Source organism: Hypanus sabinus, chromosome 3 (assembly GCF_030144855.1).
Source record: "Hypanus sabinus isolate sHypSab1 chromosome 3, sHypSab1.hap1, whole genome shotgun sequence".
Taxonomy (NCBI): domain Eukaryota; kingdom Metazoa; phylum Chordata; class Chondrichthyes; order Myliobatiformes; family Dasyatidae; genus Hypanus; species Hypanus sabinus.
This window is the reverse complement of record NC_082708.1, coordinates 70,099,295-70,115,372: the sequence shown is the minus strand read 5'-3', so window position 1 is coordinate 70,115,372 and position 16,078 is coordinate 70,099,295.

Here is a 16,078-nt window from a genome sequence, read left to right as displayed (position 1 = left end):
CCAAGATCTGTGAAAGAGAAGCAGGGCTAGTGCTTTTCTATGGAGGATTTTCTCTGAAGGGGAATCATAGTGGAACAGACAGGAGGTTCTGTGGAAAGGAACAAGATTCTCCGATGGTATGTAACCTCCTGGTGCCAAGGTCAGAGACATCTCAGATTGAGTCCTCAGCATTTTTAAGTGGGAGCGTGAGCAGCCAAAGGTTGTGGTCCATAAAGGTACATGTAGGTAATGACAGACATTGGGACAGTGACAGTGTTCTTCAAACAGAGTTCAGGGAGTCAGCAGCTAGGTTAAGGGCAGGATCTCTAGGGCTGTGATCTCAGGATTGCTACCCATGCCACATTCTAGTGAGGCCAGAAATAGGAAGTTCAAGCAGCTTAACAAGTGGCTAAGGAACAGATTTTTGATTCATTGGGTTTTCTTCCAGGGTTGGTGGGACCTGTGCAGAAGAGATGGTTTGCACCTGAACTGGAGGGGGACTAATATTCTAGCAAGAAGGTTTGCTAAAGCTGCACGGGAAGGTTTAAATTAGAATTGCAGGGGGATGGGAACTTGAGTGCCAGAATTCTAGTGCAGATAGTGGAGAGAGTGTAGAAACGTTAAACAAAGTCATGAATCAATAGGTTGAGCATGTTACCACTAATGACCTGAGCTGCATATACTTCAATGCAAAAAAATATTGTAGGAAAGGTGGATGAGCTCAGGTATGGATCAACACACGGGATGATGATATTGTAGCCAGAAGAGAGGCTTGGTTGAAGAAAGAGCAAGACTGGCACTGCTCTAATAAGGCTTTATGGGTGGAACTGAGGAAAAAGAAAGGCATGACCTCATTAATAGGGCTATATTATAGATTACCCAACTGTCCATGGGATTTGTATAGAGATTGCAGATTTTTGCATGAAACTGAAGGTTGTTTTAGTAGGTGAGTTTAATTTCCACATATTAACTGGGATAATCATATTGTAAAAGGACTAAATGGGATAGAGTTTGTCAAGTGTGTTGAAGAAAGTTTCCTTAATCATTACATAGAAGTCCCAATGAGGGAAAGCACGATACTTGATCTGCTGTAAGGGAATTAGACAGGGCAAGTGACAGAAGTTTGTGCAGGGGAACACTTGCATCTAGTGATCACAATGCCATTAGTTTCAAAGTAAATTTGGAAAAAGATAAATCTGGTCTCCTTGCTGAGATACTAAATTGGAGGAAGGCCAATTTTGATGTTATCAAAAAGGCTATTTTCTGGCAAAGGTATATTTAGTAAGTGGGAGGCCTTCAAAAATGACATTTTGAGAATAGGAAGCTTGTATGTGCCAGTCAGAATAAAAGGTAAAGATAACAGGTTCAGGGAACCTTGACTTTTAAGAGATATTGAGGACATAGTTAGGTAAAAAAAAAAAGGTGCATGGAAGGTATGGACAGATAGGAACAGATAAGGTACTTATGAAATAGAAGAAATGCAAGAGAATACTTAAGAAAAAAAATCAGGAAGGCTAAAAGAAGGCACAAGGTTTCCCTAGCAGAGAAGTTGAAAAAGAATCCCAAGGATTCTACAGATAGCTTAAGAGAAAAGGGATTGAAAAGGACAAAATTGGAAGATTAGAATTGTAATCCATTCAGTCAAAAATGATGGGGAAGCTCTTAAAATGAATTTTTTTGCATCTGTATTTGCTCAGGGGACAGAAACTGAGTCTACAGACATGAAGCAAAGCAGCTTTAGGGAAGTTACCAGGAGAGTTGATGAAGCCAAGGTAGTGCATTTTGTCTACATGGCATTTGACAAGCTCTCACCTGGGGGGTTGGTCCAGAAGGTTCAGTCACTTGGCATTCATGGTGATGTAGTAATTTATATTAGAGATTGGCATTGCTGAAGGAGCCCAAGAGTGGCAGTAGATGGTTGCCTCTAAATGGAGGCCTGTGTCTAGCGGAGAGCTACAGGGATCGGTGCTGGGTCCTTTGTTGTTTGTCATCTATATCAATCATCCGGATGATAATGTGGTTAACTGGATCAGTAAATTTTTGGATAACACCAAGTCTGTGGTGTAGTGGACAGCAAGGAAGTCTATCAGAGCTTGCAGCAGGACCTGGACCAACTGGAAAAATAGGCTGATAAATGGCAGATGGAATTTAATGCAGATAAGTATGAAGTGTTGCACTTCAGTAAGATCAAACAGGGTAAGTCTTACACAGTGAGGGGTAGGGCACTGAGGAGTGAGTGCAGTGGAACAAAGGGATCTGGGAACACGGGTCCATAATTCATTGGACAGGAAGATAGTGTCATGAAAAATTTTGGTATATTGGCTTTCATAAATCAAAATATTGAGTTCAGGAGATAGGATGTTATGTTGAAGTTGTATAAGATGTTGGTAATGCCTAATTCTAAGTATTGTGTAGTTTTGATCACCTACCTACATGGAAGTTGTAAATAAGTCTGGAAGGGTACAAAGCAAATATACGAAGACATTGCTGAGATTGGAGGACCTGAGTTATAAGGAAAGAATGAATAGGTTAGGACTTTATTCCTTGGAATGTAGAAGACTGAGAGGAGATTGGATAGAGGAATACAAAATTATAGAATACAAAATTATAAGGTGTATAGATAGGGTAAATGCAACCAGGCCTTTTCCATTGGGATTAGGTGGGATTACAACTGGAGGTCATAGGTTAAGGGTGAAAGGTGGAAAGTTTAAGGGGAACATGAGGGGAAGCTTCTTCACTTAGAGGATCGTGAGAGTGTGGACTGAGCAGCCAGCACAAGTGTTGCATGCAAGTTCGCTTTCAACAGTTAAGTGAAGTATGGAAAGGCAGATGGATGGTAGGGGTACGGAGGGCTATGTTCTGTGTTGCAGGTCAATGGGAGTAGGCCATTTAAGTGGTTTAGCACAGACTAGATGAGCTGAGGACCCTGGTTCTGTGCTGTATTTTCCTTTGGCTCAATGACTCTATGACCTATGCCCCAGTTCTAAGTGTTCTTGCATTGTTAGCTTTATTTCAATATTCCAGCTCTGGAAGACACCTAGCTGTAACACGGTTGTATCTACTAAATCGCATTCTGATTTTTCAAGGTGGCTGATATTCCCCTGGACTCATTAAAACAGCTTTGACATTTGTACTCAGTATGTAAGAATATCAGGGAGTTGTGTTGCCATCGTATAAAACATCATAACAACTCCCAGGTGATCTGGCACAGATCTACATGAACCACTTTCTAAAGCTGCATACTAGTTGATCTTGAATGCACTGATACTCCTGCAGTTTATAAACAATCCTGGTTACTACGGTGGCGTTCATATTGCCATGTGTGCTCAATTGCTAGCACTCTGTAACTTTCTGGAATTCAGCCAGAAAGACAGCCTACATTGCTGCCCAGAATGACCATTGTAATCATCACGTTTGTGTGCAATCACAGGGAGAGACATAAAATCACTGAAAACTTACAAACAGAAGACAATTGTTTGGTTCATTGTCTCAGTCTTGATTATGAAATAGCTACAAAACCTAATACAAAGCTGTAGATCTCAATATTATTGATTTCATACTAGTTAATATTGGGATAATTGAAATCAATGAATGTAACTGCACAAGCATTTTTGAATCTGTCAGAAATTTGCTGCTTAATTTGATATTTTTGCCTTGGACTGTTCACCTGCTTGTATTTCCAACAATGTGATTTCCTTTTTTTCTCCTTTAGTTGAAGCTATTTCACCTCATTTAATGATCTGTCTCACAACTCATCCCTTCTCACATGCACAATTGTTTCATTAATTGGTTTGGCCACACATCCTTTTGCTTTGCCTTGTCTCACTTGACAGTAGAAGCAATCTCCCTTTGTATTTAGTCTACCCAACATTTAGCCAGATCTGCCACTTCTCTCCCATATTTGCAAATGATCTATATCCTGCTTATCTTTTCATGTTGTAATCTTCTAGGTTAGGGGTTCCAAATCTAGAGTCCATGGACCCTTGGTTAATGGTAAGGGTCCATAGGGCAAAAAGGTTGGGAACCCCTGTTCTAGACCATTCAAAAAACCATCAACCTTGTATTAATTGAGGAATCACCAACCCATCCATCCATCCACATCGTATCTATATATCACTCAAACGTCACGCAGGACATTCTGTGCTGACCACTGTATGATAGAAAATTGTATGCATCTTCAAACACAATTCTATCAAGGACAGGTGTGTGGCAAGGACTTTGCACAGTTATGAGGCCAGACCTATCCTTTGTAATCCAGGGATGGGTAAAAACTCCCTTAGTAACACGTTGTGTTTATGTACTCTGGCTCTATGTACAGCTTGAGACGGCTACACACTCAGTTGCCCATCAAGATGAGTGCCATGTTGGGTCCATTTTAACCCTTTCTCTGAAGCCCTGCAGACCACCACCCAAAGACATAATCCATGTGGGATCTCTGGATGAAACGGATGATGGAATGGCGAAGAGCAGGGTACAAGCTACTCCTGCCCTACGTAAAGCAACATCATGAGCTCCTCATACCTGATGGCCAGATTCTTGTCTACCATATGTAATGCTTACGCGACAAGCTGGTATATGTCTAGGGGAAAATTCCAGCCACTTGCCAAACCCCCCCTCCCTTATACGTAGATGCTGTGGAATACACGTTAATGCAACATCGCACACACAATATCAAGCTCACACCAGGTACGGTTACAGAATACACTTTATAAATCTTACTAGAACTAAGTGATTAATAATGACACAATATATATGAAGGAAAAGAAAATAAAGAAAAAGGTGCCAAAACTTATCAGAGTCAATTTAGTGCACATCGTTGGAGCTCAATCATCGAACCGTTCGACCCCTCTTTACTCTCCTCCGACCTCCACGACCCCACACCTGGGACCAGCCGAAGTGATCAACTGAGCAGTGCGGCACGCGTCCGCCTTCTTCGCCGTCTTCTCCCCAACTCCCGAAAAGACCGCGAAATCCCAGCTCCCAGACGCACAAGAGAAAATAACATCCAACCCAAATGATTAACAGATGAATACAATCTCCGTTATCAGCAACTTTAACCTAACAGGCTGCGAGAAGTTTCAAGAATGCTCTGCAAGAAAACACTCCCTCACCAGTTAGCATAACAAAGAAGCAGTTTTACTTATAACAAACGAAGAAGCCATTTTGATGAGCATATGCAGTACACATAGAAAGAGAGCACTACACTGATATTCCCACTTTCTGTTTCATCTTGGATATCTGCCCCAGCTAATTCTTGCCACACTCTCTAGCTCTACCAAATTAAATTCTCAGCACCTTCAGATTGTCAGAACTGACAATGAAGAAAACGGTCCAGAAATGTGCCAAGCAACCTGGTCTTTGATTTTATTCCTTTTCAGTCTGAATGAGGAATAATGGTGCAAGTGAATGGCATATTACCACCATGTCTGGGTCTGCAATCACATGTAGGTGAGACTGGCCAAGGATGGCTAATCATATCTTCCGAAAAACAGATGGGTTTTTATGAGAATCAGTTCTTGCGATCTCCATGACTGCTTTTACAAAATTTCAGGTATTCATTGAATTTAAATTTCACAGTTGTTGTAGTGGGATATCATCCTGCTTTTCTACATTATTTATAGAACATAGAAATCTACAGCACATTACAGGCCCTTCAACCCACAATGTTGTGCTGATTTTGTAACCTACTCTACAAATTGCCTAGAATTACATTACTGTATAGCCCTCTATTTTTCTAAGCTCCATGTACCTATCTAGGAGTCTGTAGAAAGACCCTATGGTATTTACCTCCACCATTGTCACTGGCATTGCATTCCATGCACCCACCATTCTCATGTGAAAAACTTTACCTCTGACATTCTCCCCCCCCCCCACACCTACTTCCAAGCACCTTAAAACTGTGCCCCCTCATGTTAGCCATTTCAGCCTTGGGAACAAGCCCCTGGCTATCCACATGATCAATGCCTCTCTTCATCTCATACACCTCTATCAGGTCACCTCCCATCTTCCATCACTCCAAGGAGAAAAGGCCAAGTACACTCAATCTATTCTCATATGGTATGCCCTCCAATCCAGGCTACATCCTTGTAAATCTCCTTTGCACCCTCTCTACGGTATCCACATCCTTCCTGTAATGAGGTGACCAGAACTGAACACAGCCCTCTAAGTGGGGTTTGACCAAAGTCTTACATAGCTGTAGCACTATTTGTGCAAGTCTTTGGACTAGCAGTCTGGTTTTGACAGTTGGATGTTGAATTGAGTTGTATCCTTATGAGTACATTCTGCCATGCCTTTGCTGGAGGCAACTGGAAAGGTGCAATAATTGGGAATTGTTCAGAAAGAAAGTGCTAAGGTTGAATATCTACTTGAACTGCTGCTCAATCTTGCCTTGATTTTCTGATAAGTTTTCCAAGCTGTGGGATATTTAAAAGCAACACAGAGTCATAGAAAAATACAGCACAGAAACAGGACATTCGGTCCACCTAGTTCATGCCAAACCATTTAAACTGTCTACTCCCATTGACTTACACCCAGACCATACATCTTTCCTGGTACGCAGGTGACCAAAACTACACACAATACTCCAAGTTAGGCTCACCAATGTCTCATACAACTTCAACATAACAGCCCATCTCCTGTACTGAATATTTTTATTTACAAAGGCAAAGGTGGCAATAGCTTTCCTTATTACCCTGTCTGCCTGTACCACAACTTACAATGAATAATGTATTCTCAGATCCCTTTGTTCTGCCACACTCCTCAGTGCCCTTCCATTTACAAGATGGTCCTACCAAAGTGAAACACCTCTCAGTTGTCTGCATTAAATTCCATCTGCCATTTTTCAGTCCACTTTTCCAGCTGGTTCAGTTCCCTCTGCAAGTCATGATGGCATTCCTCACTGTCCACTACAACCCCAATCTTGGTATCATCAGCAAACTTGCTGATCCAGTTAACCACATTACCATCCAGATCATTAATATAGATGACAAACAACAATGGATCCAGCACTGATCCCTGCAGCACACGACTAGTCTTGGGCATCTTGTCAGAGAGGCAACCATCTACCACCACTCTCTGTCTTCTCCCACAAAGCCAGTGTATAATCCAGTTTACTACCTCATCTTGAATGGCAGGTGACTGAACCTTCTTGGCCAACCTTCTATGCAGGTCCATGTCAAATCCCACGTTAAAGTCCATACAGACAACATCCACTGCCTTGTCTTTATCAACTTTCCTGGTAATTTCCTCAAAAACTCTGTAAAATGGATTCGATATAACGTATTACACACAAAGCATTGCCAACTATCTCTAATCAGTCCATGTCTATCCATATATCTGATCCCTTGGAATACTTTCCAATAACTTCCTGACTACTGACGTCAGGCTCTCTGACCTATAATTTCCTGGCTTATTCATCTTAAACAGTGGAATAGCATTAGCCACCTCCAGTTCTCTGGTACCTCACCTGTTGTGAAGGATGATTTAAATATCTCTGTTAGGGCCTCTGTAGTTTCTGCATTTGCCTCCCAAAGGGACCAAAGAAGCACCTTGTCAAGCCCTGGGGATTTATCTAACCTAATTGCCTCAAGACAGCAAACTCCTCCTCCTCTATAATCTGTAATGGGCTTATGACCTCGCTGCAGCTTTGCTTCACTTCTATAGACTCTGTATCCCTCTCCTGAGTAAATACAGATGCAAAATAATCTATTGAATATCTCTCCCATCTCTTTTGGCTCCAAAGAGCATAGATAACCATTCTGATCTTCCGGAGGACTAATTTTGTCCCTTGGAATCCTTTTGTATCCTTTGTATCTGTAGCATCCCTTGGGTTCTCCTTCATCTTGTCTATTAGGGCAATCTCGTGCCTTCATTTAGCCTTCATGATTTCTTTTTTAAGTGTTCATATACTTATCTGTTCCTACATGCTATACATCTGTTTTTCCTCTAAACCTGTTATTTTTACTTTTTATCCTGACAGGCACGTACAAGCTTTGTATGCTCCAAGTTTCACTTTTAAAGGTCTTCCAATTATCAAGTGCACATTTGAAAACAGTTGGTCCCAATCCACATTTGCCAGATCCTTTCTGATAAAGTCAAAATTGGCATTTCTCCAATTTGTAATCTCAACCTGTGGACCAGACCTGTCTTTTTTCCATATTTACTTTGAAACTAATGCCATTGTGATCACTGGATGCAAAGTGTTGCCCTTTACAAACTTCCGTCACTTGCCCATCTCATATCCTAACAGCAGATCAAGTACTGCATACTCTGTCATTGGGACTTCTGTGTGCTGATTACGAAAACTTGCCCGAACACATTTGACAACTTCCATCTCCGTCTAGTTCTTCTACATTATGAGAGTCACAGTCAATATGTGGAAAGTTTAATATCACCTTTATGTTTCTTGCAACAGTTTATGATCTTTCTACAAATTTGTTCCTCTAAATCCTGCAGCCTATTTGGTGGTTTATAATATAGTCCCATTAATGTCATCTTATGATTCCTTTTCCTCGGTTCCACACATAAACCCTCTCTACTTGAGTTCTCCAGTCTGTCCTGACTGAGCACCACCATGGCATTTTCGAATGGCAGTGATCTAACATGACAGCCTGCAATGATGATATTGTGGTGACCCACTTCCTAGCGCACTCGAACCGGGTCACAAATAGCCAGCGCGCCGGCATAAAGGCCAGTCCCAAAAGGGCGCCAGGTCTGCTTCACCAACAAAGGGAAAAGCCTGCGGGATACGTGCCTCCTACGGCATCCGCGCCCGGGGAGGGCGGGATCAGGGAGGCTGTGAAGTTCGAATAAAATCTTTCTTTAACTGCAGTTTACCGACTCGGTGTCGTTATTTTAGTGCTGCGTGTAGTACACCGCTACAATATTGTTCTTTCACCTGTCCCCCTTTAATCCCTCTCACCCTGGTACATCTAAAACAGCAGCACACTAGAATATTGAGCTGAGAATCATGCCCCTGCTGCAAAGAAGTCTCATTAATGGCTACAATATGATAATTCCATGTATTGATCCATACTCTTGCATTCAGATATATACAGCTCAGAACATTAGTCGCACTGTGCTCAACCTTTTGAGTCCTGACTTTGCCTGAGGTCTTAATAATATCCTTCTCCACAACCTCTCCAAGGGTCTGCTCTACAAGTCTGGTTCTCTTGTTCTAATCCCCCAGTAACTCCAGTTTACCCCCACCCCCATAACATGTATTCTATTTGGTGGTAGCTTTGCTATAATAAAATATCTTAAAATAATTCAAAGGATAAATCGATCTGACTGACATTACTGTAGGGAACAATGAGCTGCCCGTTGATCAGAATTGTTCCTTGCCTATAAAAACTTGAAGGTCACAAGCAGAATCTCTGACCACTCCTTCCACCTTTGACTCACCACTGAGACCCTGGTGCTACAGCCCTCATGAGCTGGAGAAAAGGATAGGTGTACTTGCTATCTCCTCTTAGAGTTATTCAAGTTTGTCTGATCTACAGGTAGAGCCTATGGCAAATGGGAAATACAGGTACAGTATGCAAATTATTTGGATTTATTTATGATATTTATTTATCATATTTATAAATATTCACAATTGCTATTATTCCAATTAATACAATTAAATCATTTATTTTAACAATTGTTTAACTAATTGATTTATTTCAATTACTTACTTTTATCTGATTCATTATTTTAAAAGGCTTCGACCTTCAAGACGTATTTAAAAACAGGTCAAAGGGACGTTAGCAACAATGAACCATCAAAGGGCAGCAGGCATTCTGGGTTCAGAACATGAGCAGTACACTGCCTGAAGCATACTCTGGCTGGAAGTGCTATTGCCTTGCTGGGCTTCCAGATGTTAAGGGCTAAGCAGCTGGAGGTAAAGTCAGCGAGTTTGAATAGAGGACCAGGTCCAGGACAAAGCAGTTTATTAATTAATGTCTAGGGTAGAATTAAATAAAGAGCAAGCAAAACAGGTGACCAAAAGCTTGGTCAAAGTGACAGGCTTTACAGACAATCTTACTGGAAGAAATGGAGGTGAAGAGGCCGGGAGTTTGAGGATGTATTGCTGAGGCCTCAGAAAACATTGGTTCCCAGTAGCTGTCTAAGTAAAACTGGGTTTGTATAAGGAACTAGAGTTGGAAGAGTATAGAGGTATTGCAGACATCATTGGAGGAGAAAAAGGTGATTCTAAGGGCCTATCCAATAAAGATGAAAACTTAACAATTGAGGCATCACTAAAGTAGAAGCAAGTAGAGGACTGATGGGGAATGGGCCTCAATGTGAGTTAGAAAACAAACAGCAAGGATACATTGTAATGAATATTCACTTCTAACAGTCTGAGAGACTAATAGCTAACCTCAGCTTTCTAGCACAGCAGTATGACATTTCCAAAGGGTCAGAGTTGTTTTTGACAAAGTTAAACTTCTAACTGAAATTCCTTACTCAACTTCTTGTTATAAACAAGTAAACAGTGAGGTCATGTTGGCCTATGTTTGATCAACGTAAGACAATAGGGTCATATTATTTAGCCTGCATCAGACCAGACACCACTGGCTAAATTATTTGCACCATTGTGACTGAGTTCAAGGAGGCATGCAGACCAGACTGATTTTTTTCATTTAGCGCAGCAAAGATGGTCACAGATACAGTTGGTCAATCAACAGTGAAGTTATTTGTGTACTCAGACAATCAGCCTTCACAGCATTACATTTGGGTGCCTGATGTCTTTACCCCCAAAAACCTTTAGACCATCTGTGTGAATTACTTTGTCCTAGTGAAGGTATCTGGAAAAACATCACATGCAAGTACTATCAACTCATAGCAAAGCAGTATAAAAGTTAGTAAGCATTGGGGACAATTAGGAATAACAAGGAGAATACCAGAAAGATGGGGGTGACAGAAAAAAGAACTGGAATTAATTCCTAAACCTTCAGTTTTTGCGACAGATAACTTGTTAATCTTAAATTGTTGGTACATTCTTTTAGTTTGTATGAATTGTACCTGTGTTTGGAAGTCCTTTGTAGTTTATAAATCTTTTGGTATTAGGAAGTCTTTTAAAAATCTAACATTTTTGAGTTTTAAATGTGTGCTAAGGACTACTTATTTAAATGTAAATGTGCATCATTAAAATAAAATAAACTGCTTTTAAACTATTTTGTTAGCTGGGAGCATCTTTCCCTTGGTAGGGTGGGAAACTCATCATACAAATAGTGGGTGTTGGTAGTTTCACAACACTGGGGACCATATTCCTCTAATTCTGGCTTCTAGTGCGGCTCCAGTTTTACACAAACTATCCTGATGATAATCTGTGGTTATAATGATGTTATACCATCTTCCATTATTCCTGAATGGAGGGTTTGGCATTGTCACACAACTCTGATGTGATATGTCTTGTAATGTGCTACAGGTAGTAAGCATTGAATGTAGTGAGGCTGGTGTATTGGATGTAGAATTGCTATTTTTCCTGTAGTTTAACTTTCTTAGGTTTGTTTGTGCCTTTTATATGATCATAGATATATTATGTAATTGTTCAGTGGGTTTTTCAGTGATTGCGTTTGCCTTTGTGATTTTCTTGGCGTCAGTGGTGGATGCCACATTACTCAATCGTTCTCCGCAATGGTCACTCCTCTCTGCATGGTGCTGAGGCTACGAAGACTGCTCCGTGGCTGCTGTGCTCCATGCTCACTAATATGATGAGCTGAATAGTGAGGCTTTGGGCCTACTCCAGGGTTCGGATCTAAGGATTCAGTTTAGGTTCGGAACATTATTGTTCACTTCAAGTGTTTGCACAACTTGTGCTTTTTTTCTTATGCATTGGATGTGATATTTTTTTCTTTAATTGGGTTCTTTTGGGTTTCTCCCTTTGAGAGCAAGCTAATCTCAAGGTTAATAATTTATACATTCTTTGATAATAAATGTACTTGTATTGAATCTTGAATTACTTACTGTAAATCTGACTTTGATTAGATAACTGGTACTTTAGGAATTTCAATGGAATTTTCTGGTATCAGTAGTCTTGTCTAAGAAGTCCACACTACCTTTGTCTTTCTCTGTTCATCTGTTCTTTCCCTGCTCGTTCTTCCCTTTGCCTGCTTTTTTCCCTTTCTTTCTTGCCATTCTTCTTTCCTTCTGTCCTTTGCTCTTGTAAACCTTAATAAAATGATTGTAAGGAACAGGTTTTCCACTTCATTCCTAACTTCTGAAGACCCTTTGGATTGTATAAGCATGAGGATCCGACAGTTCCTTGGCCAAAGTTAAATGTTAGGCCAAAGTGGGGTCTAAAATGATTCCTGATTGTTGTTTTGATGTTAACTAGATGTCCAGAGGAATTGTCAATAATTGTCCAGGTCCTCACAAAATATCATGTAAAAAAGAGGGGAGAAACAACGTGATAGAATCCTGAAAGAGCAATAGCATTATTGCAGACCGTCACGTTAGATCACCATGCCATTCGAAGACTGGCCTGTAAGCATTCCTTTGGAGCTCCCAGGTTCTCTGCTGTAGATTAAGGTGAATATAAGGAGCAGTTAACTTTGTATTGCCTTTGAGAATAGCAATGGTGTCTTTGGCTGCCTCGAAGCCTGAAGCCATTTTATCATCCTTTGAAATAAAAGGGCCATATCTCATTCATATCAAACACATGTTTTAAAGAATAACCACCTTCCTCAAAAACTCACTTCAGCTCATTGGTAAATTTTTTCTCCCACCACAATATCTGCATTTGCTTCAGTTGCCTCAAATGAAACATTGGACAGTTATGCTTCTTCTATGAAAATTTTTAAATCACCCATGGCTGGCCTTGAATACACTGATTCTTTCAGAAGTTATGACATTCGCATCAAATTATTTCCAGACCTACCATAATGACCCAATTTCATGCTCTTGTCTCTGATCTTCTAATCACACTCTAAATCTTTCCTCTAGTCTCTGCTTTCTAATATCTTAATACACATGAAGTGCCCTCATGGCTAATAATTTGGACACTAACTTATTTTTCTGTCTTGGAGATTATTCATTTGTCAACATGGCAAGATTTAACAGACAGCAGATTCCACCAGTGATGATGGGATCATGGCCCACTCTCCTCTACTATCAGATTCTTTCCTCTCCAGATCTTTACCTTTTCCATCTATCACCTCACAACACGTTACTTCATCCCCCCTCCCCATCCACCTGGCTTCACCTATCACCCCTAGCTTGTACTCCTTCCCCATAAGACCATAAGACATAGGAGTAGAATAGACCATTCAGCCCATCGAATACGCTCTACCATTCCATCATGGCTAATCCAGGATCCCATTCAACCCCATACACTGCAATCTCACCTTGATGCCCCAACCAATCAGGAAACTATCAACTATATACCCACACCTGTGGTAGAGGTTTAGGGTTTTGCATCGCAGAGTTGCATGGCCTGTGCAAAGGATTTTCTCCCACACTAGTATCACATCTCTGTTGGATATGTGGCAAATTTGCAGCATTTTACTCTACATTTTACTTTTGACATCATGATGATGAAGCAAGAATATTCCTGAGTAAACCCACACCCCTCCCCATGGAATGGAGGACTAGCGCTGAGACAATGGGCGAAGACAATTAACACTGGATAGTTAGATCTCATTGTGTGAAAGTATTGAAAGTACCCTGGCTGGTTTCATCATGATCTGGCATGGCGGTTTGAATGTACAGGAATGTATGAAGCTGTAGAGAGTAGGAGACTCAGCTCAATACTCAAAGGCACATCCTCTCCACCATCAGTGTATCTCCGAGAGTTATTGCCTCAGAAGGCAACATCATCAAGTGTCCCCACCATTTGGTTCATGCCATCTTCTAGCAGCTACCTCCAGGCAGGAGCTATGGAAGCTTGAAATCCCACACACCAGGTTCACGCACAAACGAGAGAAAATCTGCAGATGCTGGAAATCCAAGCATCACACACAAAATGCTGGAGGAACTCAGCAGGTCAGGCAGGGTCCTGATGAAGGGTCTCAGCCTGAAACGTCGGCTGCACTCTTTTCCACAGGGGCTGCCTGGCCTGCTGAGTTCCTCCAGAATTTTGTGTGTGCCATCAGGTTGAAGAACAGCTGCTTCCCTTTAATTATTTCTGTTCTTGAACCAGCTGGCACAACCCTAATCAGTAGTTTAACATCACTTTGATCACTTTACACTAAATGGACTTTCTTAGGTTGTAAAAGTATTCTCCTTCTAAAAATTGTGTGCAATTTATGTTTTTCTTGTGAATACTTGTTTGATAATGATCTGTGCCTATGATACTGTAGTAAATAAAATTTTCATTGTACAAAATCATATGAGTGAAGGGTGACCTAACTGAAACCTATCGAATGGTCAAAGGCCTTGATAGAGTGGACGTGGAGAGGATGTTCCCTATGTTGAGAGAGTCTAAGACCAGAGGACACAGCCTCAAATAGAGGGGTGTCCTTTTAGAATAGAGATGATGAGGAATTTCTTTAGCCAGAGAGTGGTGTATCTGCAGAATTTTTTGCCACTGGCAGCTGTGGAGGCCAAATCTTCATGTATATTTAAGGCAGAGGTTGATACATTCTTGATTGGTCAAGGCATGATGGGATATGGAGAGAAGACAGGAGATTAGGGCTGAGAGGAAAAAATGGATCAGCCATGATGAAATGGCGGAGCAGACTTGATGGGCCAAATGGCCTAATACTGCTCCTATACCTTACGGTCTTATGTATTTGTGCATATGACAATAAACTCAACTTGGGCTTTGGTTATTTTGGATGCAAGCAGTTGTTGTTACCTTCTGTTCCATCCACACTGTCACCAGAGTTTTTCCCATCACATGGTGGACTTGGAACTGCAATGTCAGCATCATTTACTTTCTTTTTTCTGTGCACAGCAGAATTGTTCTGCTCTGGGGATGGCCTGTGCTACAGAAATCTAACCACTTATGCAAGCAGTCAAGGTTTTCTTTGAGTAGTCCAATAGGGGTTCATTTGTTGATGTTGTTATGGTTCAATAAATTGTGAATTACAGGCTGACCTCTGTCTGTATATGCATGCGATAAGTTGGTTGGCCTTGGCAAAGAGTCTATGAGATGCTAGATGCAGGCGTGGATTGGAGATTGATTTATGGAACTAATGCAGGTGGCTCCAGGCTAACAAGATCTGGAAGTTCCTAACTGCAGGGATGTAGTTAATTGGTAAACAATAAATAACGAATGAGTAGCTTTTGACTATTTGGCATCGCATTCGATTTTAGGTTAAGCTTTGAGTCTTATATCTGCATGATCTCTGATAACACCAGCTGTAACATCACTGGCAATGCCTTAAGACACAGCCTTCTGAAATAGCCTTTACAGAAATCAACTTAAAGTGGTGTCTGACAAAAGTCAAATAATGACACAGGATCAGCTGCGAAAGGCACCATCACCCTGCTGGAGTGGAGGGTTTATTCATTACTGCAACTGAACACTGAATATTTTGAAGGCCAAGCATTGTGTGACACATGTCTGACAATACTTTTCAATGGCTTATTATCATCTCTCTTAATGCAAGTTTCAGGAAGTGTATATCTTGAGCAGCTGCTTTGTTTAGTGGGAGCAAAAGTCAACATTGATAGTACTTACACTAAGATTCATAGGCTAATTTTCTGAACTTTTGATGCTACTATGGAATGTTAGAGATAGAATTGTCCCTTCTTTTATCATGAGAATAACAAGGAATCAACAAGTTTATAGGCAATGGGATAAAAGATATTCCATAGAGAGTGATTGTGAAATAAAATCTGATTAATAGCTATGAGATTAACTTTTTGGAAGAATGACTCCGGAAAATGTATGAATAGTACAGGCAACCTTTATTCCAGAAATTCAATCTGCTATGAAATAATACATACATCAATCATTAAAAATGAAACGACGGATTGAATTTCTGGAATAAAGGCTGCATGCACTGTCTGCGTATTTTCTGATTCATTAGACTGCAAAATATGCATTCAAGGTCTATCACTTTAAGAAATGTTTATAAAGAGAAAGAACAAATCCCCCAAACTCTATCCTCCACTCTGAACTTTTGCTTCTTCTCGCCTACCTATTACTTCTTCCCGGGTCTCCTCATCA